The sequence below is a fragment of the Lutra lutra genome, chromosome 7, assembly GCF_902655055.1.
Source record: "Lutra lutra chromosome 7, mLutLut1.2, whole genome shotgun sequence".
NCBI lineage: Eukaryota > Metazoa > Chordata > Mammalia > Carnivora > Mustelidae > Lutra > Lutra lutra.
In genome coordinates, this window is record NC_062284.1 from 48787059 (window position 1) to 48812894 (window position 25836).

The 25836-nt window shown below is 47.6% G+C and overlaps 1 long non-coding RNA gene across 1 annotated transcript; it reads left to right on the forward strand.

The window, feature by feature from the left end:
* Positions 1–9367: 9367 nt before the first annotated feature.
* LOC125105381 (uncharacterized) lies at positions 9368–24923 on the forward strand. The gene is made up of 3 exons (XR_007128884.1): positions 9368–9412; positions 15920–15952; positions 24143–24923. It is a non-coding gene; the product is annotated as an uncharacterized LOC125105381 (long non-coding RNA).
* Positions 24924–25836: the final 913 nt, after the last annotated feature.

Sequence of the window (25836 nt, forward strand, 5' to 3'; positions counted from 1 at the left end):
TATAATGTAGTATAAGAATGTAGTATTAGAATGATTTGTTTTTCATAAATGGTGGTAGGTTGATGGGCTATTCACATGTAAAAAAATAAATTTGTTCCACTAGCTGAAATACAAAAACTGAATCCAGAGGGATTGCAGGTCTAAATGTGAAAAGCAAAAACAGTTGAAAAATAATGACAAAATAATAGAAGAAAACACTAGAGAACATTTTCATGACCTTGAAATAGGCAACAGTTTCTTAAACAGGACACAAACAGCATTAGCTACAAAAGAAAAAATAATAAATCATAATTTCATGATGTCAGGTTTTTTTAAGTTGGTGTGTAAATTCAATATAATTCCAATTCAAATTCCAAAAGTATTTTTTTTTTTTTAGAATTTAACAACCAAATTCTCAAATGTGTAGAAAGTCAAAATAGTCACGACTAGCCAAGACACTCTGATTTTAAAATCTCCAACAAACCAGATGGTGGACTTATTATGCCAGATATCAGGATTTATCATGACGATACGATAATTAAGACAAGGTGATATTAGCATAGGGATGAAACAGAAGAGAGTCCAGAAATAAGCCCTCACATATGCAGAAACTTGATTTATGACAGACCAGACATTGCAGGCCTGTGGCACGAGGACAATTGGTTATCCATATGGAAAAAAATGAAACTAAATCCCCCAACTTACACAATACACAAAAATCAACTCCAGATGGAATAAAGGCTTAGACATAAAATGAAAAAACTAAAAAAGCTATTGGAAGATAATATAAGAGAATATCTTTATGACCTCAGAGTAGGGCAAGATTTCTCCAGCAAGACACCATAAGTACAAACCAGAAAGACAAAGATTAATAAATTTAGCTACATTAAAACACCATAAAGGGAGTTAAAAGACAAACCCACAAACCAGCAGAGGGTAATTGCAACAAGTAAAACAAGTTAGTTAGTAAAACCAACAAGGTATTGAGTGGCATCCAGAATATATTATTATGAATCGAGTACAAAATGACAAAAGATTGAAAACTGGGCAAAAAAAAATATGTGAACTGGCATGCCAGAGACAGAGAAATATAAATAGTGAATGAGTATAGGAAAAGAGGCTCAAACTCAACCATCATCAAAGAACCACAAGTTAGAGCAAGATACGATTATACATTCACAAGATAGGCAAAAAGTAAAAAGTCTGATGGCACCAAGTATTGGTAAGGATATAGAGTCATGAAGCCCTCTTCCACTGCTGGTGGGCATATGAGTTGATGAAACTTCTTGGAAACAGTTTACCATTACCTAGTAGGGTTGAACATGTGGAAACCCTATGACTCGAATTCCACTGTTAAATAAAGACATTTTTGTGCTTGTGCACCAGGGAACACTTTAAAGAAAGTTCATGGCAGAACTCTTTGTAACAGGCCCAAATTCAAACAGCTCAGATGTCTCTCAGTAGAAGATTCAGATCCTTTGCCCGTTTTATTTTTATTTTTTAAAGATTTATTTATTTAAGAGACAGAGTATGTGCAGGTTAGGGGAGAGGGGCAGAGGGCAGAGGGAGAGAGAAACCCAAGCAGACTCCACACTGAGCAGAGAGCCGAACTGGGGCTAAATCTCACTACCTTGAGATCGTGACCTGAGCCAAAACCAAGAGTTGGACATTCAATGGACTGAGCCACCCAGGTACCCCATCTTGGCCGGTTTTAACTGTTATTTATCTTTTTATTATTGAACTACAATAGTTCTTTACATCTTTTAGATACAAGTTCTTTCTTAAATACAGAATTTGTAAAAGTTTTCTCCCATATGTAGTTTGCCTTTTCACTTTCTTGATGGTGTCCTGGCAAACACAATATGTTTTCATCTTGATTATGCTCAGTTTCTCTATTCTTTCTTTTTTGCCTGTACTTTTGGTGTCACATCTAAGAAATTGTCTACGGTCATCCCAAGGTCGTGAAGATCTACACAGGTTTTCTTCTAAGAGTTCTATAGCTTGAACTCTTAGGGATTTGACCGATTTTGAGTTAATTTCTGCATACAGCGTGAGACAAGAGTCTAACTTTATTCATTTGCGTGTGGAAATTCATTCTTTAAAAATGCATACCACCCAGGATGCCTAGGTGGCTCAGTCAATTAGGCATCCAACTCTTGGTTTTGGCTCAGGTCATGATCTCAAGGTCATGAGATCGAGCCCTGCAACAGGCTCTGCACTGCCTTCTCCCTCTCCCACTGCCCCCCCACTGCTCTCCCTTAATCTCTCTAAAAAAAGAAGAAAAGAAAAAGGAAACTACATATTGCCCAAATAAAAAAGGAGCACAGGGTTGGAGTAGACATTTCTCCAAAGAAGATTCACGCATGACTGGTAAGGACGTGTAAAGATGCTCGACGTCACTAGTTATTAAGGGAATGCAGATCAAGGTCATAACGAGACACTACTTCACACGTCCTAGGACATCTGTAATGAAAAAGACAGACAATAGTAAGTGTTAGAGGAGATGAAGAAGGACGCTGTTGATGGTATGATGCCACAGATACTTTGAAAGACAGTTTGGCAGATCCTCAAGTGATTAAACAGAGGGTTACCATGTGACCCAGAAATCCCAGTGCTAGGTGTGTACCAGAGAGAATTGAAAACAGATGCTCACACAAAAGCTTGTATGCACATGTTCAGGACAGCATCACTCATAAGAGCCATAAAGAGGAAACGACACATATATTAATCACCACCTGATGGACAGATAACAGAATGTTTATATCCATATCCATACAACGGAACGCTGTTCACCCATAAAAAGAAGCGAAGCACTAACATAGGCTACAACACAAGTAAGCCTTGAGAATGACACACTGAGTGAGAAAAGCCAGTCATAAAACATCACTTATGGTATGATTTCATTTAGACAAAATATCCAGAATAGAAAAAAATCTATAGAGACAGAAAGCAGATTAATGGTTTCTAGGGTGATGGGGAGTGACTGCTGATGGGTACAGAGTTTCTTCTGGGTGTGATGAAAATAGGGGTGATTGTTGCCCAACCATGTAAATATACTGAACTGTATTGTTAACATTAAAAGGGTAAACTTGATGCTATTTGAATTACAACTCAATAATGAAAATACATATTAGGTGGTAAAACCAGTTTCAAAAGTCAAAACCGGCTAACCCCAAATCAAGACATGCCTGCCTCTGGTGTGTGTGTTCGGCGGGGGTGGTTATTACAGGAAATGGGGGTGGGCAGTTTGAAAACATTGGTAATGGGTCATTCCTTAATTTGGACAGTGTAGGACACGGTGTTCATTTTCATGATTCTGTAAACAAACACATATCTCTTATGCACTCTTGGACAGATGATATATGGCATCACAAAGACAACTACACGGAAGGAGTTGGATGAGGGGAATCTCCCAGAGACCTCTTTGCCCAGGTGGTCACCAGCTCTGTGGGCATGACAGAAGGCTAGAAGCAGCTCTTAGGCACAGATTCGATGACACTCCAGAACTGGGGCACCTTGATGTGGACGACTTTAGAGTGGAAAGGAGATCTCCCAGGCTGACCCTGAAGGAGCCCAGGCTGGCCATCTCCTCAAGGCCTCCAGGGGGCTCTCATGACATCAACCCTGGGCCAGGCACACAGGACACCTGCTACTGTTGGCTTCGGCTGGGCTCCTACCCACTCTGCCTTAGTGGGGAGGGGCAGGTTCTCGTGAATAAAACATACCAACTTCATGGATACACCTGAATACTACATTGTTAATTTGTAAGTAGAATTAAGTCCTCACGTTAGTGTGCCCACATTCTCTTCCTGAAGGGGGACTCTCATCTCCCACAGGACGCAGCTTAGGACGCTCACTAGTGAGTTCAGGGGGACCATCCCTCTCAAGCCTGGATGGCCTTGCCAGTGAGTTTGGCATCGTCACTGTGTATTGACACAACTCCCTGCATTCCTCATCTCTCCAGGGATGACATGTCCTACCTTCAGCCAATAGACACTTGTCAAGTGCCATGGTGAGCGCTAGGGACACAGCATGGAACAGAACAGAGCTGACCGGCTCACTGTGGAAGCAGGACATAAACAGTTAAGTACGCAACTAGAAATAAAGTTATAAATTGTGATAAATGCCACAGAAACTCATGTTCAGGGGAATGACCAGAGAGATTCAGTGAAAAGTGTGAACGTGCTCGTGGTCCAAAGGCCAGGGATGCCTCTCCCTGCGTTCTCAGGCCCTGCGGGATTGTTCTGGGCCTGTCCTCTGTCACTGGCCAGGCCCTCCCCACTGGACCACTGCCATCTTTCTTTAGACCTTGCCCTCAGATGTGGCTCAGTCTTGCTGACAGGGTGCCCTTCTGTCTGTGAGGGTAACTTTGCTCTAAGTTCTCGGGGAGCACATCCTTGAGGCCACCAGCAACCTCCGCACTTACAATCCTGTAATGAGATGGTGAGATGCTGATCACATTCCGTCCCAGGGAAATACCCAGGGGGCTGGGAGAGGCCTCCCCCTTCTCTTCATGGCCGACAGGAGCCTGTTCCGAGTGGCATCCAGACTCACAGACAGAAGCGGGGATCCTGGGTCACCAGTGATGAGGAGCTGGCAATTTCAGAGAAGACAGCAGGGCGAGGTCCTTGGAAGTGCTTGGAGGGCATCAGAGAGTGGGAAGACAAGAAAGGAGGAACCACAAGGAGAGGATTCCACGGACATCTGACCAGGGACACTTTCACCACACTGGAAAGAAGGAGCCCACTTACTCTGCTACTACGAAAAGCACCCTGTCTTCTGGGAACACAGGGAACCATCTAGTGGAGGGGATTGGCTGACCTAAGTCTGTTTGTCTCTCAGCAGCCCAGAGTCCTTCTCGGGAAGGTGATTCAAGAAAGGGTAGTCTTTTCTGAGAGCCAACTCTGCCTATTTTCTCCGAGAGTGAAATGGGCAGGTATCTCTCTGTTCTTGCCTTGAGAGGTCCCTGCCTAGCTGGTCAGACAGGGCTACGCACAGGGAATGGATAGCACTAAGACAGCGTCGAAGCAGCTGCCCCGGGGGTGGGGGAGGGTGTAGAGACGGAATGAGCTGCAGCCCCATCCTCTGAGCTGGGGGGCCTGATGGTGAGAGCTTAGCCTGGCCTAGTGCCCCAGCTCTCTCATGGACAAGCTGTGTGACTTTGAGTCATTACTTCAACTCTCCAGATAGATGCCTGTTTCCTCTCTGTCTTCAAAATGGGGATAAAAATGAGCAATAATGCCTAAGGATTTACATGAGGTGATCTCTTAGCCCAGCACTGGGCAGGTACAAAATCTCAGAAAGTGTTAGCTACTGTAGGAATGATTATTACCCTGATTCAGAGAAGGGAGAGAGAGAACCTGGGGTAAGTTTCGTGAAACAGGCAGAACGAGGCCCTTAAGAGTAGAGTAAAACTTGGATCCATGGAAAAGATGGCAGGAGTGGGGGAAACTGAGGCAGGAGTTCAGGAGGGGTGGGAGGATGTGGTAGCTGGAGACAAGGAGCCCGCCTGGCTAGAGCGCAGAGATGGGGCTGGGGAGATGAAGGTCATCCAAGAGGAGCTTGAGGGATGAGTCTGGGTAGTTGATGGGGAGTAAACTTGGGTCTTGAACCTCTATCTACACAGCGTTTAAGCACCTCAGCAAGGATAAGGTCCCGATGACTTGCTGAAGGGCTCCTTGAAAGTGTCACCTCTCACTTCCTGAGATCACCCAGTCCCTTCTGATGAATTCACAGAGAGCTGCTGTTTTGGAAAGATCATTGTGTGGAGTCTAAAGGAGACTCAAGTTCTTGTCCTAGCTCGGCTTCTAACTGGACTAGTGATGACACCGTCCTACCCTCAGTTCCTGGGACCCACTGTCCTTATCTGTAACATGGGAGTGCGGCAATACCTCGTCTCTCAAGTTCCTGCAGCTTGGTGAGCTCTGCAAAACCCACCCAGCCCTAAGCTCGCTGCTCCTGTTTCAAGGATTTGTGGGGACAAATCTCCAGGTATTTTATTTGCTTGGAGTTCACGGAGAGGTTGCTATGAGCGGATCCTTGCAATCTTGCTTACTTTTTAAATCTGAAAATTAACAAGGCAACCGTTGTTGTTGTCAGTTCTGAATTCCAAGCCTTCTACTTTTTTTTTTTTTAAACCTCTTTAAATGCAAATGGCTCCTGAGGAACCCACAGGCTGCTGTGGGGCTGGGAGGAAGCCTTGGTCTTCCAGTGGGTGGATGTGGCTGGATTGCTGGCTCAGCCACTCACCATCCAACCTGATCTGAATGGGATCCTTCAGCTCCCTGAGCCTCCACTTCCTTGGCCCTGAGATAAGGTTGTGGTTCCTTAGAGGGCAAGGTGAAGGGTACATGGGATGTCATCACCATGATGACCTTCTTTCTTGTCTCACTTTTCATCAAAGTGTTGAACTTGGCCATCTCAACAGTCTTGTCAGCCAAAGCAGTTACTACTGTCTCTGTGTCTCCGTTTCCAGGTTGGGAAACTGAGGCTCAGAAAGGGGAAGTTAATCTGCCAAAACCACATAGCAGTGGCAAAACTGGGATAAGAAAGCCACAGTTTGTCTCCTTTGGACTACGATGGCGCCCATGTGAACCTGCGCCTCCGCGACCACTGTGAATGGGGACAGAATTTACCATCCTTGTCTCATAGGCCCCGGGCGAGGCCAGGCTTGTCTTCACAGTGGGCTGTTCTGGGATATCTGTGCTGCTGGGAAATGCCTGGAGGGCCCTCCCAGTTGCAGCTCTCTAGCCGGGGTTGGACGCAAGAGCCCCCCACCCCCACCCCCCACCCCTGCCGTCAATGACCATGGCGCAGCAAGGCAAGGCAAGGCCTTGTGGCTGTTGACCACAATCACCAGCAGGCCCCTGATTCCAGTAGCTGTCCCGGAAGCTGCAAGCCAGGGCTGTAATTTCCAGGTTGGGCCTGGACCAAGAGCAACCCCACTGCTGAATCAGTCACTCAATCGGTCCTATCTTATTTCTTGGCTTTCTGGCTGGGAGGCTTTGCCTCCAGGAAGTGGTGCACGGGAGCCAGGCTTCTGCCTGGCACACCTGGGGATGCTGGCTGGCTTCCTTCTAGCCTCCTCACTGTCGCTGTCTGGCTCCCCGCAGCTCTCGTGGGGAGGAACCCGGGCCTCTCACTCCTCACCCCTCACCCCCAGCCTCCCTCATCAGTTGCAGACCTTTCTGACTCCCCTTCTGGCTGAATCATGCATTTCTTCTCCCCAAAGGGCCCCAGCTGGGGTTTCTGCCAGACAATCTGAAAATCCGTGCAGATAAGTGGAGGGGACTTTCCCACAAAAAATGGGAAAATGGCCCAGAAATTAAAGAACTTGCCTCCCTTCTTCACCCTCCCCTATCCCTCTCCATTTTGCAAAATGCCTGAGCTCAGCCAAAAAGGACATGGCTCTTAGGAAGGGAAAGCAGGGGACTGTTGCAACTTCCAGGGCCCATTTTGTTCTCAGTTGGGCCAGTGAGCTGATCATTCTTTCCTGAACCCCAGGGCCCTGCAGCAGAAGTTGAGGATGTGGGCTGGTGAAGGGCTGGTATTCATTCTTAAAAGACCTTAGTGTTTGTCCCCTTTATCTCTGCTCATGAGGGCTCTGGTCCATGCAGTCATCTCCAGACAGGACTATCTGCATCACTGCTGGTCTTGTCTCATTCCCACAGGAAGCCAGAGTCTCCTTTCTGAAATGTAAATATGTTACAACTCCTCTGGGTCCCCCTCTTTAAAACCAGTCAATGGCTCCTTACTGCTTTTGGGGAATTGCCATTTTCACACTCCAAAGCCTTCTCTGGTCTTCCCACTTACCCTCTGGTTTTTCACATTTGCCATTGCCCAGGCCACAGCAGCCGGCCTTCAATTCTCCGTGGCCACATACCCTCCCACCGCAGGACCTTTGTTTATGCTGTTCTGGAGTGCTGTTCTTTGTCTGTTACCTGACAACTCTTGCTTATCCTCATACCTCAGTCCCTGCGTCTCCAAGCCCAGCTCGATCCCAATCAGAGTACCCCCTCATAGCTCTGCTGACTTCCCCATCACAGCAGAGTCATGGTGCATGGTACGTTTGTCTTTGTGGCTATTTGGTTAATGTCTGTCTCCTCCATGAGAGTGGGGAGCTTGTCTGATTTCACTCACCCCTGTACCCTCCTCAGCGCCTAGTACCCTGCTTGGCACAGGGCAAGTGTCCACAGTATTTGTAGAGTGGGGAAAGCAACAGCTGAATTTTCCTGGTGCCAAACTCCTATGGCCCAGGAGCTCTGGGTGGAAGTCTCAAAAGTTTCAGAGAAATTTATGATCGATTTGAGGCCTCTGGATGGTTCAGTCCATTTGTAAACATGGGAAAGACACAGATGTGTGTTCTCAGAAAGTGTGTGTGTGTGTGTGTGTGTGTGTGCGCACATGCCTTTGTTCAAATCCAATGTAGTTACGTGCAGATATAATCCCATTGCTCAAAATGCTGTCAGCACGGAAGTCCCTCTTCCCTCTGAAGCCCATGCTGTCCTTCATAAGACAAGTCCTCAAATACTAACAATAGTTTCCTTTAAAAATTATCCCTTAGCCTATCCTGGTCTTCAGCTTTGTCAACAACCTCACGTTCCTGGCTATGTGTCTGTCTGTCCTTTCAGATTTCATATATGCCCTTTCCCAGCTGTGGCTCTGTCTGAGGCCGCCATATTGGGTTTATCAACCAACACCCCCAATCTCTTTTGTGTCAGATCTTATCTGACTGTGCTCAGCTGAATTTTCATTTGCTATAATAAACTCTATGATATAGTCTCTCATATCTTGTGAGATGTGAGAGCCAATTGCCTCTAAGTTGTCCCAGGAGATTGTGAAAAATGCAGATTCTGGGCTTCATCCCAGACCTACTAAAACCAAGCCCCCGAGTAAAGGGTTCAGGAATAACATTTTAAGCAAACTTCTCTGGAATTAGGATGCACAGTTAAAATTACAAACCACAGTTCTGAGGAAAATGGACAACCAGCTAGTAGAAGTGGGACCCCTTGCACATTCTAATGCTCTTACTCCCCAAGTGGATTTATCTAAAAAAGGGTGGAATTCTCAATAGGGTTCGTGCTGGGGAGGACAGAAGTGTTTTGTTTTTTTTCTTTGACAAGAGAATGCTGTTAGCATGTAAGAGAACGTTCCTTTCCTTGGGCTTTAGTAATATAATTTCTGGAGCTACTAGAGTTTCAAAAATGCCTCAGAAACTGATGAACTGAGCTAGCTCCAAATTCACTGGCCAGTTGCTCAAACGTACTATGCATTTCTTTGTGTTCAATAGTATTTATTGAGTGCCTACTTGTGCCTGACACTGGCAATACTTTGGTGAAGAAAACAGACCAACACCCTGTCCTCATAAACTTACTTTCTCATGGGAAAGGAATAAGCTCACAGGAACACAGTAGAAAGGAGACAGCAGCAGCTGGTGAGTGATGTTCTCTCTCTTTTGAAGGGATAATATGCAGTGAGATGTGGGCTAGAGACATAACAGAAAAAGGTGACCCATGAGGGGGTCATAAAGGTGATGCCCAAGGGTTGAGGATAGATGGAGGATATGGGGACTCTGAAGATGTTTAGGGAAAGTGTCAAGATCAGATTGATCTTGGGTCAGACTAGAGGGGGCCAGGACTCATGCAGTAGACTGACAGCCTATAGACAGATAGTAGCTATAGATTGGGTATATGGGAAGAAGAGGGAAGTGAATATCAGGGTGAGGAAATATGAGTCTGACAATTTGGAAAGTGAGCTATAATGCTGGGTATACAGAGAGTTGCAGTTTCAATGTGGGTCCAGGCAACCTAGACAGGGCTGGGAAGCCTCTGAGCAGAAAATTTGGAGTTTTGGCTCATCCCTATGTGATTCCATGTCTCTGAACATGGGGCATTGGCCCTTCTCCTGACAAATGGGACATGACAGAGTGGAGGGCCTGGCTCCAGTTCTCCCCAGAGATACAAGTGAACCTTGTATACTGAGCACCTGACCAGGGCAAGGGATATAACGTGCAGACTCACATATATGCGTGTACACACACACATGCATGTACACACTCACACACATGCACATGGTTACCCTCCTTCCTTTGTTACACCAAGATTGTTCAGTGTTGGGTGAGGGTGAGGTCTGTGCTACAAAGGCTGTGTGTGGGGGGCGTTAGTTGTGGCATCCGAAGCATAGCGGTTAAAAGAGGGGAGAAGATGGGCTGCTTTCTGCCATCTGAGCCAAAGATCTGCGACAGTCTTGTGCCGCTGGTTCAGCTCTCCAAGTCTCCCAGTCCGCAACTGAACTTTTCAGAGTGAGGTAGTAATAATAGTATCAACGAAGGCAAGAGCTCTTCAAATAGCACCCAGTTGGCGTTGGTCCTCCTGCAGAATGGAAAACACATTTTTGAGGTCAGATTTTTTATAGTCGGGAAGTCATTTTAACCAAAGCAACTAGCCTAGGGCTGTGTCATTTTGACAATATAGTTTCATGTTCATTATATTTTCTTAGTGTCCTCTTTCCCTCCATCCTTCGATAAATATTTATCTTGTAGCACTATGTCCCGGGAACTGTCCTAGATGTTCAGAGGGAAAGAGGATGGGCCCGGGCCCTCTTGGAGCTTCTGCTCTAATGTAAGATCAGGCCTGGCCAGCACGGAGGTTTTGCAGGGACCAAAAGGGCTGGGAGCCCATAGTGAACTTTCTGGATGTGTAGCCTTTCCTCCACTCATGCGTAAGAGGCTGCTGGCTATTACCACCATCACCCAGAGAGAATGAAGTCATGAGTGTGCAGAGAGCTGAGTCCCGCACTGTCTGTTCCCAAAGACCAGATGCTGCTACTTCGTGCACCCTCCTTCTCTCCTTAGGAGACTTCTCCCTGCTTCCTGCACTGGGATTCCCGGTACTCCACAGGATAGACAGGAGGGAGCTCTACTTTGGGGTGTGGCCAACTTCCTGGGGAGACATCGATGCAATCCCACGGGTCTGGGTCTGCGTGTAAGGCAGCGCTCACGCCCTAGCTCCACTTCCTGTCCCCCGTTCCTTCAGCACCTGCCTTCCAGTCTTTCCAGCCTGGGAACTCAGCCAACTCCATTCATTGCTGCCTCCAGCCGTGTGCTGAGCAGCGCGCTGGGCACTGGGGACACAGAAACAGAGGAACCAACATACCCAGTATGTGTGGAACAGACACATGGTCACTTGATGGAGTTAGAGCAGGGGCCCTAGAAGGCCGGAGCTGGGGACACCAAACCCTGGAGAAGATGTGCTCGAACTTAAACTGATTCCATCTTCTCCTTAGGGGAGGTCCCCAGTACAGGCCCACCACAGTATCCCAGAGCCTAGTACAGAGCCTGGCTCATAGTAGCTGCTTGCTTAATTTTTGTTGAATAAATGACCAACAATAGCCAAGCACTAAACATGGGGGGAGGTCTTGCCTCTCTAGTGCCCTAGCTTATGTGGTCAAGCTGTAGTTTCCCCTCCTCTTCCACTGCTTCAGGGCTGGAGGATCACGTTATTAGTGACTGCTGATTGGCAGAGCGGATTACTCTCAAGGGGGGTGGACAGTGGAGCTAAAGCAGGTGAAGCTTCAGGGCCCCCACTGGGCACTTCCAAGGCTCGGTGTTCTTTGCTAGGGGTGCAGGTTGTCTGTAAGTCTGTGTCAGCTCCACCCCCCAGCCTTAGAGCTCCCCTGAGAGGTACCATTGGGAGTGTGAACCCTGTTTTGAAAGCCCATGGAGTACAAGCTGCAGACTTTACCACTACCCTGCTCCGTGGATACCTGCCCAGCAGGTAGGGGTGATGGTGATGAATGGTCTGAGCTGGGCCAGGTGCCCATGCATGACCCCTAGACATAAAGCACCAGGTAAGCAAGAAATTTCAGGGAAAGATGAGCAAGAAACTTAAGGGGAAGTTTTATGTGTGATATTATGGTAAAAAGCTACAAAACCGACTTTTCCAAATGATCAACAGCACAGAACACATTTTGATAACCTATGTCAGAGGGAGAACTGAATTATCTTTCTCTCCTCTCTTTAGAAAAGGATTTTATAGAATCCTTTTTACGTAAGGAGGTAATCAAAGAGGGTGCAGTCAGAAATGTTAAAATACCAGGGAAAAAAGTATCCCCATCCTTGAGGAGTGGAAGGTTGCCAATTATTAGCAGTAATAAAAATGTTATGGTACTCTTCCAGATCTGGTGATGTTTATGTTATTTGCCATATTTTTAAATTTCTCATTTGTGATTTCTAATTCTGAAAAAAAATCACTTTTATGCCTGATTTTATATTTGTATTTCGTGTGTTTTTCTCTTGGAGGATCTCCCATGGCCTAAATTGTGTAAGATTCAGGATCCACACAATGCGGATATGTCTGTATGGTTCTTGACATATGTTCATTATCATTGCTGTAGTCATTGTCTGTTCTTTAAACGTAGATGTTTAATAAACACCCTCGAACCCACCACCCAATACCAGGAAATAGAGGACTGGTGAATTATTTCTCCCATCCCATTTTCCTGCCTCCCCCTGCTGAGATAATCAGTGTTCTGAAATTTGTATTCATGGTTTTCTTACTTTAAAAGTGTATTTACCCAATATGTGTATTTAGCTTTAGCGTGGCTTTTTTTAAAGCTCTATTAAAGTGCTGTTTGTGTATTTGTGTTTGTGGATTGAAGAGTCGATAGAGTAAAGAGGTCAGTTCTCCCCAAATTAATATAGAGTTTTAATGCAATTCCTACCAAAAGCTCAGGTAGGTACTTTGTAGATGTAGACAAAATGACTATAAAATTCATATAGAAAGACAAAAGAACTAGAAAAGCTTAAATAATTTTAAAAAGAAAAATAAGGGACACCTGGGTGACTCAGTCCTCTAAGCGTCCAACTCTTGATCTCAGCTCAGGTCTTGATCTCAGGGTCATGAGTTCAAGCCCCATATTGGGCTCCACTCTGAGTATGGAGCCTACTTAAAAAAAGAAGAAGAAGAAGAAGAAAGAAGGGAAAATAAATTGGGAGAAATCAGTCTATATAATGTCAAGACTTACTGAATAGCCACAGCAATCAGGATCCTATAGTATTGGTACAGGGTTAGACACTTAGATCAATAAAACAGATAGGGGGTGCCTGGGTGGCTCAGTGGGTTAAAGCCTCTGCCTTCAGCTCAGGTCATGATCCCAGGGTTCTGGGATCGAGCCCCACATTGGGCTCACTGCTCAGCAGGGAGCCTGCTTCCCCTGCCCCCCACCTGCCTCTCTGCCTAATTGTGATCTCTCTCTGTCAAATAAATAAATAAAATCTTAAAAAAAAAAAAACAGACAGAAAGCTCAGAAATAGACCCACGCAATGTATCTAACCTATTTTTCACAAAGGTGCAAAAGCAATTCAACAGAAAAAAGTGGCTTTTTCAACAAACAGCACTGGTATAATTGTACATCCATAGGCAGAAAAATGAACCTGATCCAAATCTCACACCTTGTACAAAATTAATCCAAAATGAATGAGAGACTTTAATATAAAGCACAAAACTATAAAACTTTCAGAAAAAAACAGAGAGGAAAAATCTTTGTGGTGTAAGGCTAGACAGAGTTCTTAGATGTGACACCAAGGGAACAAGCCATAAAAGGAAAAATTTGTAAGTTGGTCCTCATCAAAATTAAAAATTTTTATTCTGAAAAATACCTTGTTACACCCTCTGGATAGAAAACAAGCTACACACAGAAGGAAAATATTTGCAAACCCCATAACTGACAAAGGGATAGTATTTAGAATATCTAATGGGTTCCCAAAACTCAACAGTAAAAAATTCAAACAATCCAATTGGGAAAAGGGTGAGAGATGTGCCCAGACACTTCACTGGAAGGATATGCTGATGATAAATAAGCATGCGAAGAGATGTTCATCATGATTAGCCATTAAGGGAAAACAAATTGAAATTTATGATGAGATGTCACGGGGCTCAGGATGGCTTAATTAAAAAATAGCGTCAGTGCACAGAGACTAGGTCACTCTCATTGCTGGTGGGGATGGAGGAAGGTACAGCTACTGGGGAAAGCAGTTTGGCAATTTCTTTAAAGACCAAACATGCAACTACCATAGGACCCAGCAATCACACCTCCTGGCCAGAGAAATGAAGACTTTTATGTTTCCATAGAAACCTGCACACGAACCTAAAGAAAAGTTTTATTTGTAATAGCCCAAACCTGGAACCAGCAGAGCCGCCCTTTGACAGGTGAATGGTTAAGCAAACGGTGCTAGGTCCACACCCTGGCGTGCTACCCAGCAATAAAAGGAAATGAGCTACTAATGTGAACAGACACTGTGCGTAATGTCCAGAAATCGAGCTGAGTGAGAAAAGCCAATCCCCAAAGTTTATTTGCTGTAAGATTGCATTTCTATGACATTCTTTAAGTGACAAAATTATGGAAAGAGAGAACTTGTGGCTCTCTGGTGGTTGCCAGAGTTAAGGAGGAGATGGGGACAGGAAAGAGGAGTATGTGGCTGTCAAGGGCACCGTGGGAGATCCTTGTGGGAATGATCTGTCTTTAGATTGTATCAATGTCAGTATCCTGGTTGTGATACTGTATCAATGTCAGTATCCCGCTTGTGATACTATCGAATGGTTTTAGAAGGTGTTACGTGGGGGAAACTAGGTACACTGGTTCTCACAATAGCAAATGAATCTGCAATTAGTCTATATGTCTTACAGTTTTCTGGGGCCGGGGGAAAAGAAGTATCGGTCAAAGTAAAGAGAAAAGTTAAAGGTGCCCTATAGATTTCACAGTTGCCATAGCTGTTGATGTTGACCGTGACAATGCCTCTGGTACTTGCTAAATACTGTGGATCACAAAGGCTCTGGTGTAAAGGAACCAACCTTGGCATCAAGACAAAAGACCTGAATTCAAATCTCAACTTTATCACTTACTAAGCCCTTGACTTCTGGCAGGTCATTTGTGGCTGAGTCCTTTACTCTGCCCTGATCCTCCCCTCACTCCCTGTGCTTCAGATAGGGCTAACCCGTCCTTGCTGGCCAGAAGTGGGCACATAGCTGAGGTCTGGCAGTTCAAGGACTCATCACCAGAGCCAAAACAATTGCTCGTGGTGTCAGGCTGTGACCAAGGCAGGACCTATCAGAGTCTTCCATACACCTTCTTTTTCTTTCTTTTTTTTCCTAAGAGCTATGAAAAAGGGTACTTTCTTTCCTCTGGGACTATGACTCTAAGAATGACACAGGAAGTGCACATGGGAGAAGCAATAACCTGATATTGTTAGGGTTCCTAGATCCAGCCAGACCTGAAGCCAGGTGCAATAAATATCCTTTTTTACTTATGCTAATTGGAATGAGGTTTCTATCACTGGCACTTGAAAATGGACCATGATTGTCATTTCATTTAGCTATTTGGAGCCTGTTTTATTATCTATGTATAGATAAATATATTTATTTATCTATTATACAAGTAGATGTAATAATAATAATAAAATCTCACCAATGTACTTAAAGAGATCATGTACATAAGCCTTTGTCCCTCTTCTCCATCCTTAACCAATTGATTAATTGGATAGAGTCCTAGAGAAATTTAAAACAGAATACGCTAAAAGGTCATAATTAAAGGGGCCTTAGAAGTCGTCCAGAACAGGGGCGCCTGGGTGGCTCAGTGGGTTAAGCCTCTGCCTTCGGCTCAGGTCATGATCTCAGGGTCCTGGGATCGAGTCCTGCATCGGGCTCTCTGCTCAGCAGGGAGCCTGCTCCCTCCTCTCTCTCCACCTGCCTCTCTCTCTACTTATGATCTCTCTCTGTCAAATAAATAAATAAAATCTTTAAAAAAAAAAAAAAAAAAGAAGTCGTCCAGAACAACCATTTCAAACTTGAATTATTTTTTAGCCCTCCCTTTTGATTTCGTAGGTCTTGTTTGTTTGTTTGTTTTACAATGAGGATGATATAACCACTTTTTATTATTTTTTTAGCACATGGTCTGGTTGGGAGGATAAAATGGCGTGGTACGTATCAAAGCATTTTGCACAAAATGGAAGAAAATTGTTATTATCTTACAAGGATCTTGTGGCCTGGCAACAGAGATAAGGAATACTCCAAGCATCTTCTAGGCAGAGGTTCTGAGAACACAGTGTGCACGAGAATAACCCGAGGAGTAGGGTGTGCCGATCTCTTCCTCTTTACGAACCCCAGGTCATTCTGGTATCCTGGTCTAAGAATCTTTGTGCCAGTGACTAGAGAAGAGGATGAGAGCATGATGAAAGGGAACATTTAAGTGCTTGCTGCTGATCACCAGAGAAGGGGTCTGTAAGAAAGTGCAGAAGAGAGAGCTCATCTGAAACCAGGATGGGCTCCTGGAGGCAGGGCTTCTCCAAACCAAAGAGTCAGTGCCATGGGCGGGTCAAGAGCGTGCTCCCATGGAGAACTGGTAAGGCAGTGGACCAGGGGAAGAGACAAAGTTGGCTCAGTTGCAGGTTGAAACCTGGTCCCAGGGGGGACTCTGAAGTGTGAATTACCAGTCATTGGCTGTGGGGCCTGGGGGTGGGGATCCACTTGGCCCCTTCCAGCTGCTCCTGTGGGGAGGCTGTTCCAGGGTCCAAGAGCAACTCACTGAAGGTCATGGGTGCCAGCCAATAGCAGGGAGAAGCTGGAGAACCTGGGAGACTCTGGGTGGGGCATTGGCTGTGGCCATCACTGAGGCCTGGAACAGCACCTTGAGCACCTTGACGCTGGATGCAGGACCTAGGAAGGAGGAGAAGGAGGACATGTCAGAATCCTGAACTGAAAGCACCACGGGTTGGATTCAGTGTGGCCAGAGCTGCCACTCTTGGTTCTTATTTCTTGAAGAATCCAGAGCATTTGGGAATGTGACCCACCTTCCCTCCACCCCTCCTTCTCAGCCCCCCAACAAACTTTAAAATGAACTATTTTTAGCTGTGCTCATTTGCTGTCTGTGTCTCCAGACAGGATTGCATAAGAAGGGGCTGTTTTCTTCCCCGTGGGATGACAAGGGGATGGTTAAATTGCAGACGGATGGTAAAGTCATTTACACGTGGAGAAGCAGCCGGTGTGGCTTAAAGGCTTGGCAGGTCCCGAGCCTCTCGGCACATAAAGGGAAACCTGACGAATGCCAGGGAGGCAAGGTGACTTCATACAGACACTGATTGACAGCAGAGAAGACTACGCACGCCCTCCCACTGCCCCTGCCTTTTCAGGTTTTTGGAATCAGAACATATTACACCTGAAGCCTTTGCAAGGAGATCCTCTAGCCTGAACTGGTCATTATAAAGATGAGAAAACTGAGGCCTCCAAGTGGGGAAGAGAAAGGGACTCATATCTAAACAGAGCCATGACTTGGCCCAGGCGCCATGTTAGGCACTTTTCCAGATTGTTCCATTTTAGCTCCACAGTGGCACTGTGGGGTAGAATTATGAACACCATACAAGGATACAAGCTCAGGGAGGTAACAGAGATTTTCCCAAACCTTACAGCTCTGCAGGGAGCTGAAATTTGAACCCAGGCCCACCTCTGTTTTTCTTAATCTTCAGGGTAAGTTGGAGAATGATTTTCTAGCCAGCCACAAAAGAACCTGTGTCTGCAGCTTCTAACTCAAGTGCCACAGGGCAGGGTACCATGCCTCCTCTTTACTTCCATATCCCACTACCTAGAACAGGGCCTGTAGGTGCTCAGTAAACATCCATTGGATGAGTGAGTTGAAGTGAGAAAGACTTTAATGCATGCCTTCTTCATAGAGCTACCTGCTTCCTGAAAGGAAATAGCACCATCCCTTGGGGTGCTCATACTAGAGTTGATAGGATGAGATGTATACATGGAAAATGCTGGAAAGGGGGTCTAGGTGACAGAGACACATAGGAGCTAGTGTTGTGCAGATGGGGCTGGGTTCAGGGCAGCTTTGGGGGAAGGGGTGTGTATTTCACCACTGCCCTACCGCCTCCAGCCCCACCTATGCTCTGGCCACGAGGAGCTAGTCCTCATGCTTTCCCAACCAGGGCCTTGGTCTGAAATAGGCTCCTTCAGTGTCCACAGTCCCACCAGCTGTCACGGATCAGTCTGAGTACCATCTCCTACAGGACGCCCCTGCTGATCCCTTTGGCTGTGAAACATACACTGCTTTGAATTACGGTCCAGGGGGCGCATGGGTGGCTCAGTCAGTTAAGCATCTGACTGTCAGTTTCAGCTCAGGTCATGATCTCAGGGTGGTGGGATGGACCCGGCATGGGGCTCCATGCTCAGTATGGAGCCTGCTTGAGATTCTGTCTCCTTCCCTCTACCCCTCCTCCTACTTGCACATGCACTCGCGCTCTCTAAGTAAATAAATAAATAAGTAATCTTTTTAAAAAACAAAGCTTTGAATTAAGGTAGAGGTAGGAGACCTCTATTTACTGCCCCCTCCGCAGCTTGCCCCTATCCCCACCAGCTAAATAAAGCCATTGAAGCCAATTTCAACTCACATATGGAGCAAGTAGCAACAAGTGAGGTCCCTATTTGGTACCTACAGTTACAAAAAGGCATCTGACTATAAACACTGTTGGTATAATAGCCTAGAGAGGTGGTTTTCAAACTGTGTTCTGAGTCACCCCCAGGGTTCCATAAACAACTTGTTTTCTATCTCTCATTGGTTTTATGTTTCTCTCATTCAATTTCTTTGAATGAGTCTCCCAATAAGAAGTTTATAGATCTGTTAGATGGAAACATCACACCCTGGGCCCCACCTGCCTGTCTCTGTCTGGCTATCTGGGTTCCTCTGTCACCAAGTGTGCCTGGACCCGCAGAGCATACAGTAATCTGCCTCAAAGCCCACACTTCCAGATCGTAGGCTCCTGGAGGACAGGCACTGTGCCTTGCTCATTGTGCATTCCCTCAGCACCCGACACAGGGCCTGCACCCAGAACGTGGTGGTTAAGTGTTTCTTCTTTAGTTCTTCACTCAAAAGGGGGAAAAAATGGATAGATTCAATGATTGGAAATCTTGGAGCATTTGGTAAAATTATTGATGAACCTTGGATGGAACACTATGGAGAAATGGCTATGGGAATATGGGAAAACCAAGTAAACGGTGGGGGGCGGTCAGGAAGAAAGTCATTATTAAATTAATCCTGCCCCTGGCTGAGCTCTGCCTCCACATCCTGCCACGTGAGTTCATGTGTGGGTGGACAAGCAGCCTTCATGTCCGTGTTCCATCTGCAGCCCTCCAGAAAACATCCAGCTCTTGGCTGCCCCCAGGGGCTAGGGGCGTGTGCGCAGCAGTGTGGACCCTCTTTGAAGAGAGAGCTCCGGAGAAGACTCCCTGAAAATGGGCATGGTGCCATTGAACCAGAGAATGCAGCACTCCCAGGAATCCAAAACACGGTCTAGAGGGAGGCAGTCAGAGGGAAGCCAACTTGAAGCCCAGAGCAGGCACCCCAGGCCCGGGGCTCAGGGTTGAACTCCAGGGGGAAACAGCTAGATGCCAAAGGAAGTAAATGCAGTCACTACCTCACCCATCAGGAACAACTTCTACAGAGGGGTCATATTGGGAACACTGCCTACAGATTTGACTAAAAAACTGTGCTTTTGAAAATACAGGAGCAAGGAAGTGGGAGAGTCACAGGTGAAAGGGTTAAATCCCCAGCTCCCGCGATAGTAAGCCAAGAGATTCTGTCTAAAACAAACAAGAAATCAAGAAGTTGTATGATAAGCCCATGACAATATCCCTTTAAAAATCTGACGGTCAAAACCTGAAGAGCTGTAAGGATGAAAAGCTGGTGCCCAAGGGAGAGCAGCCCAGGGTAGGGGCAGAGGGCCGCTGTGTTTGGGGTTTTGTGCTACTTTATATGTGTGTTGGGGGGGGTACCTTAATTAAATAAACACTGAAAAATTAAAGGAGGGGCTTTGGTAGTCCTGGGGAGGTGGGACACACATGATGAGACTCAAAGCAGAGAGGCAAGGGGAGGCCAGGCCAGGGAGAAGGGGTGTAGGACAGAGCCCGTGGGGGAAGCTTTCCAGGGGAGGGGCACCAAGGCAGGGCCCGAGTAAGGAGCTGCAGGTCTGGGTCCCCAGAAGACACAGTTTTGGGGATCAAGGGGTCAGCTGAGGACAGAAACAGCATGGGGCAGGCGAGGCAGGCGTCCCGGGCTGGCCTGGGAGTGAGGCATGGGGTGTGGAAGAGTTCAGCCTTGCCCTGCCTGCGGCCGCTGCAGTGGCCCATGAGCCCCTCCGTCACCCCCCTGGTTGTCCAGCCGGCATCTTCACGACAGCTTGGGAGGGGGCCCGGTGTTCCTACGGCCGGGGGGTGGGGGGGTGGGGACAAAGAATCCGGGGAAAGGAGAAGGAAAATGATGAAATCGAATCTGGCCCTGAAATAAAAATAGCCAATAGTTGAGATTTTTAAGAAAAGGGAAAAACAAAAACAGCATTTGGTACATGAGTCACCCCAACTTCTCCCAATTACCAGCTTTTAGCTTCCAAAGAAAGCTTCCGACAGAGGATCCTCGGAATGTGGGTGGTGGTGAGGACGCGGAGATCCGACCCCTCCTGCCAACCTCACGTTTGGCTCTTTGCAGTGGAAGCCGTCAGCCTGCCTGTATGGAGCCGAATGTCTCCCCTGGCTGCTGGGTGCCAGAGAAAGACCGGTGGCCTGGGAGCCAGGGGCCTGGTGCAACTCGTATCCCTCTCGAGGCCTCAGTTTCCCCCCTGCCAGCGAGGAGGCTGGGCTGAATAGCGTGAAGGCCTGTCTGGTTCCCACGCCACCTGCCGTGCTCCAGGTGAGGCGGGAGCCACAGGGCTCACCGTGGCGGTACCCCTGGTGCTCAGACCATGCCAGTATATTTCAGGGGTGTATTGTCTCATCCACGGACTGTGAGACAAACCCGATCCCTGGCAGGGGGCTCCCGTGAGGAAGACGGGGTGCAACTTTGGGGGAAAACCCATCCCCGCCCTGAGGCTGGAGGAGGAAGAAAGTGCTATGTGTGGGCCCACCTGGGCTGGCCAGGGAGGCTGCCTGACGTGGTTTCAAGTTCGGAGAGTCGGATGGCAGACTGCACTCTCAGCCTGGTTCAGGAAAGGGAGCCAGGGGCAGAGTGGTGGACCAGATGACTTCCGCGGAACTCCCTGCCCCGTGCCTGACTTCCGGGCAAGCTCAGCAGTCCCCTTTCTTCCCTTCTGGATCTGTATCCCTTGCAGCATCAGCATATGTTCCTCCTCTATGAAGCAGGGGCTTCCTCATTTCCAAGAGTGATATATGCATGCTTGGGGGGCTGGTGGGAAGAGAGAAACTAAGTAGTGCAGGGAGGGGGTGGCTCTCATTTCCATCTGCAGGGCTGAGTGCTAGAGGAGGGGTGGCGATGTTCTGGATCCTTGGTCAGTCTGGTGGCTGCGAGCCACGCTGGGTGAGAGGCTCTCGCTGAGCTCGGTTTACCTGATATGCTGTGTTTACCTGGACGAGGACCTCATGACCCCGGGCCTGCAGCACGCTATCCTACAGACCCCTATGTGCTGCTTCTGGCCTTTGCTGATGAGACACTCCTCTTGCCCACAGCCCCTGCCTCTAACAAGACCCGTGATCTTGGGTGCAGGGAACGGACAGCCCCTCACAGGGTTTCATGAGCAGAGCTTGCGGAAGGGGCAACTTCTGGAGATGTGTACAGGGGGAGGGGAGCTCACGGAGGATGGGGCAGCTGCAGGGGCTCCTGCCGAGGGCTTGTTCCACTGGAGATGAGGCTCTCAGGGCTCAGAGCAGCAGAGAGAAAGGTGGAGGGGGGATCTGGGGGGCAAAGGCTAGCACAGGGGACAGTTCCGGACCTCAGCTCCCTCGTTTGTAAAATGGTGGTGATAACATCTGTGCCATAGGGCTGTTGTCAGGATTCAATGAATCAGTCAGTGTCTGGCTCTTGATCTGTGGCTTAGAACAGGGCCTGGCACAGAGTACATGATGTGAAGTGTTTGCTGTTAGCCTTGTACGTACCACACTCCTACCAAATGGGTTCCCGTCCTCTAGGCACCCAAATTTCCTTTCCCCCTTTCACCCAAATCTGTCACCCCATAGTACCCACACTAGGGGGTACACAGCTGGTAGACCTGTGCACTTACCTTGGTCTGGGAGCATTTGCCTGTTAATAGAACACACTGCCTTTGCCTGCATATAAGTCTCTAACTCAGAACCCCCGGTCTTCTGTAGCTGATATGATCGCCAGTGAGTGACCTCCTTGTCCATCCTACGCTGAATAATAACAACCAGCAGGGAGATAGAGAAAGGGGATTGGGTGAAGGCAGAGTTCTTGTGGCCCCTGCCCAGGGACTGAGCTAGGAGCATCTGACAGGAGGAGGATGTCAAGCTACACTGGTTGGACCCTTGCCAGCTCCCGGAAAGCCAGCCTGGACCCTGAGCTGGCAGAGTCCTCTGAATGAGGCCCTTGCCTTCAAAGCTGGGGAGAGCACCTGCAGCGGCCAGAGAGAGAGGGGCCCAGAGAGCGGGGACCTAGCCTTGTCACCTAGGAGACCGATGGTGAGGCCAGGATTTAAGCAAAGAGTCCTGATCCCAAGGCCAAGGTCCTTCCTTCACCCTGCACCATCCACTCTCAAAGTACACACCCTTGAGTGGGCAGAGACGTCCCTGGGCAGCCGCCTGAACTCATCAGTTGGCCCGGAGCTCGGCCTTTCAGCCAGAGGGGAATGTGTGACCCAGGAGAGGCTCCAAGTGTGACTCAGGCTGAGAGTGTGGACTCTTCGGGGTACTGAAACCTTTCCTATTCTTAGTGCCATCCGTGGTGGAGACCCTCTGGCCTGGGCATGTGGCCTTGGCAATGACTCCCGGCTCCCACCTACAGAGATGCTTTCCAAATGGGGCCACTGTGGATCTTAGAACACCCCCTCCCCTCCCTCCGAGCCCTGGGTCACATGCTCTGGGACAGCGTGAGCTGAGTGTTTATACAGTGTTTGCTCACAATAGCAACAAGCCCCTTCTTCCTTCTGCAGCCCTTTGATCATAAAATGCCGTCACACTAGGAGGGGTTATAAAGTAGCTTGGCAGCAGAAAGCATCCAGACAACAAGCCTGGGCTCCTGAAAGCTCTGGAAAACAAGCTCAGACTCGAGAAAGCATCCCAAAAGCACCACACTCGGGCTCAAGCATGTGCACAGCCCTAGGCCTTGCCCCTTGGGGACAGTGTCCATCCTCCTCTGCCACATCGCAACTCCCACCCCAGCCTCACTCACACCCGGGTGGCCCCACTTCCAAGGCTGAGAAGCGGAGGCCACGGGGGCACCAAGGATCTTGGCGACACAGGTGAAATCTCACAACATTTACTTCGAAAGCTCCTTAGTTTTGTGTGAATGTGAGTTTTCTTGCGGTCTCAGTTTTCAGCAGATTCTCAAAGAGAATCTGTTAGTCAGGATAGACTGTGCAATGCTGCAGTAACAAAGAATCACAAGATCTCAATGGCTGATGGCAACACTGCATTTTCAAAGAGCTTTGTTAGAGTCTTTCTCCTGTTCCTATTCTCCTTCCCTAACACCCAGCTGCCCATCTATGTGAAGACAAACTGAACAACAAAAGAGAAACTCAAGCACACCATTTTATCAGCTTATCCTCTGTGCGGCGGGCACAGAAAGAACCAGGTATCTTCAGAAGTGCTGTCTCATTTGATCTTGTGAAGCACAGGAGGAAACTGAGGCCCATAGCCACCCAGGTGGTCGTGTAGCCAGGAGCTGGGCTGGGGTTTAAACCCAAGCAGACCCCGGTAGCTACAGTGACCAAAGCCAACCCCACGCAACCCTCCCACCCATGATGCCACTAGTCCCGGGGTCTGTATTGGGCTTCCAAGTTTATACAACATTTTCATTCATTTGGCGACTATTTCTGAGCACCTCCCGTGGGCCAGGGACCATTCTAGGTGTTAGGGTTCGAGCAGTGAATAAAATCAACGCAGGGCACAGGCAAGGGAAGGGAATGGATTGGGGGTGGTGAAGAGAAGGTAACTGGATCCAAGGCTGATCTGGAGACAAACCTCGTGATGGAACAGCACCCGGGGATGCAAGTTCCATACCCACGAGCAAGAGCTATCCTCGAGATTTCCATAGCAAACCAAGCCACTGCGTCCCCAGAGTGGGGGATATGGCTGCCCAAAAAGAATTCTAGGGATTGTCCTTACCTGAGCCTCAGCTAATTGTTTTTTTTTTTTTTTTTTTTTTTTTTTTTCAGCTATGGAAACACATTCATCATTTTGTCTCCAGCAGTCTGGAATCTGCTTTAGAGAAAACACTCCCCAAATGGTTATTGAATGAATGAGTGATGACCCCCCGCAGTGGGTAAAGCCCTTCCCATTCTCTGGGCCTCAGGCTTCTCATCAGTTCACAGAGATGTTGTCTAAGGGCCCCTGAGTGCTGGCATTTGGTGACTGATGTGACAGTAGCATGTCTGGGTGGGGGGAAGGCCTGCTCACCCCAACGGGGCCTTTGCATCAGTCCCCATTGCTGGCTGTGGGGCGATATCGCCCAGAGACAACTGCTCCCACAACTGCATGGGGATGAACCCCTGCAGCGTCGCCGTGGCGTCCCCATGGCGTCGCTGTGGCGTGGTTGAGGGAGGCTAGGGGAGCCGGACTTGGGGCTCTGCAGCCAGGGCTCAAAGTCAGACGGGTGTGACTCTAGAAGCAGAGACAGGAAATGTCTTTCCCCAAATACCTCTTCTGCTAGTGCCTGAAATTCCACCATTTGTGATTTATTCCATTGGGGTCAGCACTGTGTTGTTTTGTTTTGGTTTGGTTTTGGTGAGTCCTCTTTATAAGTGCTAAAAACTTCAGCAGAGGGATAGAGATTTTACACAAAATTCCATGCTTGATTGCCTTTTATGTGCCAGTGCCTGTAGGGGAGAGGAGACGGTGGGGGCCAGATCCAAAAGTGATAATGAAGACAATACACTTACCGTTTATTGATTACTGTTTATTGAGCATTTACTAGGCGATGCGCTCTGCATATATGGCTCACTTAAGCCCCAACTACTACAATCCTGTAATACCAATTTTGGGCCTCATTTTAAAGATCAGGAGACTGAGTCACAGAGAAGCTAAGACATTTGTCTAATGTAACATCACTGAGTCAAGTCCTTCCGGTTTAACTGCTACACTACAAACCTGTTGGTTGTGGGGGGTTATAGGTAATGGGAAAAAGATCTGGAAGTTGAAGAGAATCAGTGCTAAACAGATGTGTTAAACAGTGGGCTATGGCAGGGGACCCATGCACAGTGATCAGAAAGGCTGAGATTTTATTACAGCTTGTTCTTGAGGGATGGGAAGGGTTTTCATAGACTGAGAAGGAAAGAACACAGTAAAGCCCTAGAGAGTTGCCAGGCCACTCTGCCTGATGGGTTTGCTAAGATGTAGGTCTTCGCCTGTCCTCAGGCTCTCCTGGCCCTCAGGCCATTGGATTCCAACTGTGACACCACACTTAGAGCTGTCTGGTGGTGTTGGCATTAGGATGTTTGGAGAATGCAACAGATAGAAGAAGAAGGTTAGTTAAGTGGGTTAGACCACAGAAGGCCATGGAATTTGGCAATGGGGAGCCATTGAAGGTTATTGCATGGTGAGATCCCATGAAGTTTGTTTTCAAATACTCTCTCTGTTGAGAAAATGACACAGACCAGAAGTGGCTAAGAAGATCCCATGCAGAAATGGAATAGGGCACTGTAGACAGGCACCTGGAACAGAAAAAGGACGTCAGTGAACAACTGAAGACATCCAGACAGGTATGGAGGTTAGTGACTAGTAAGGAATGTACCAGTGTCCACTCATTGGTTTGACAAATATCTCCTAGGATGTTAGCGATAGGGGGAGCTAGGAGATGGTATAAGAAAATTCTCTATGCAACATTTGCAAACTTTCTGCAAGTCTGAACCTC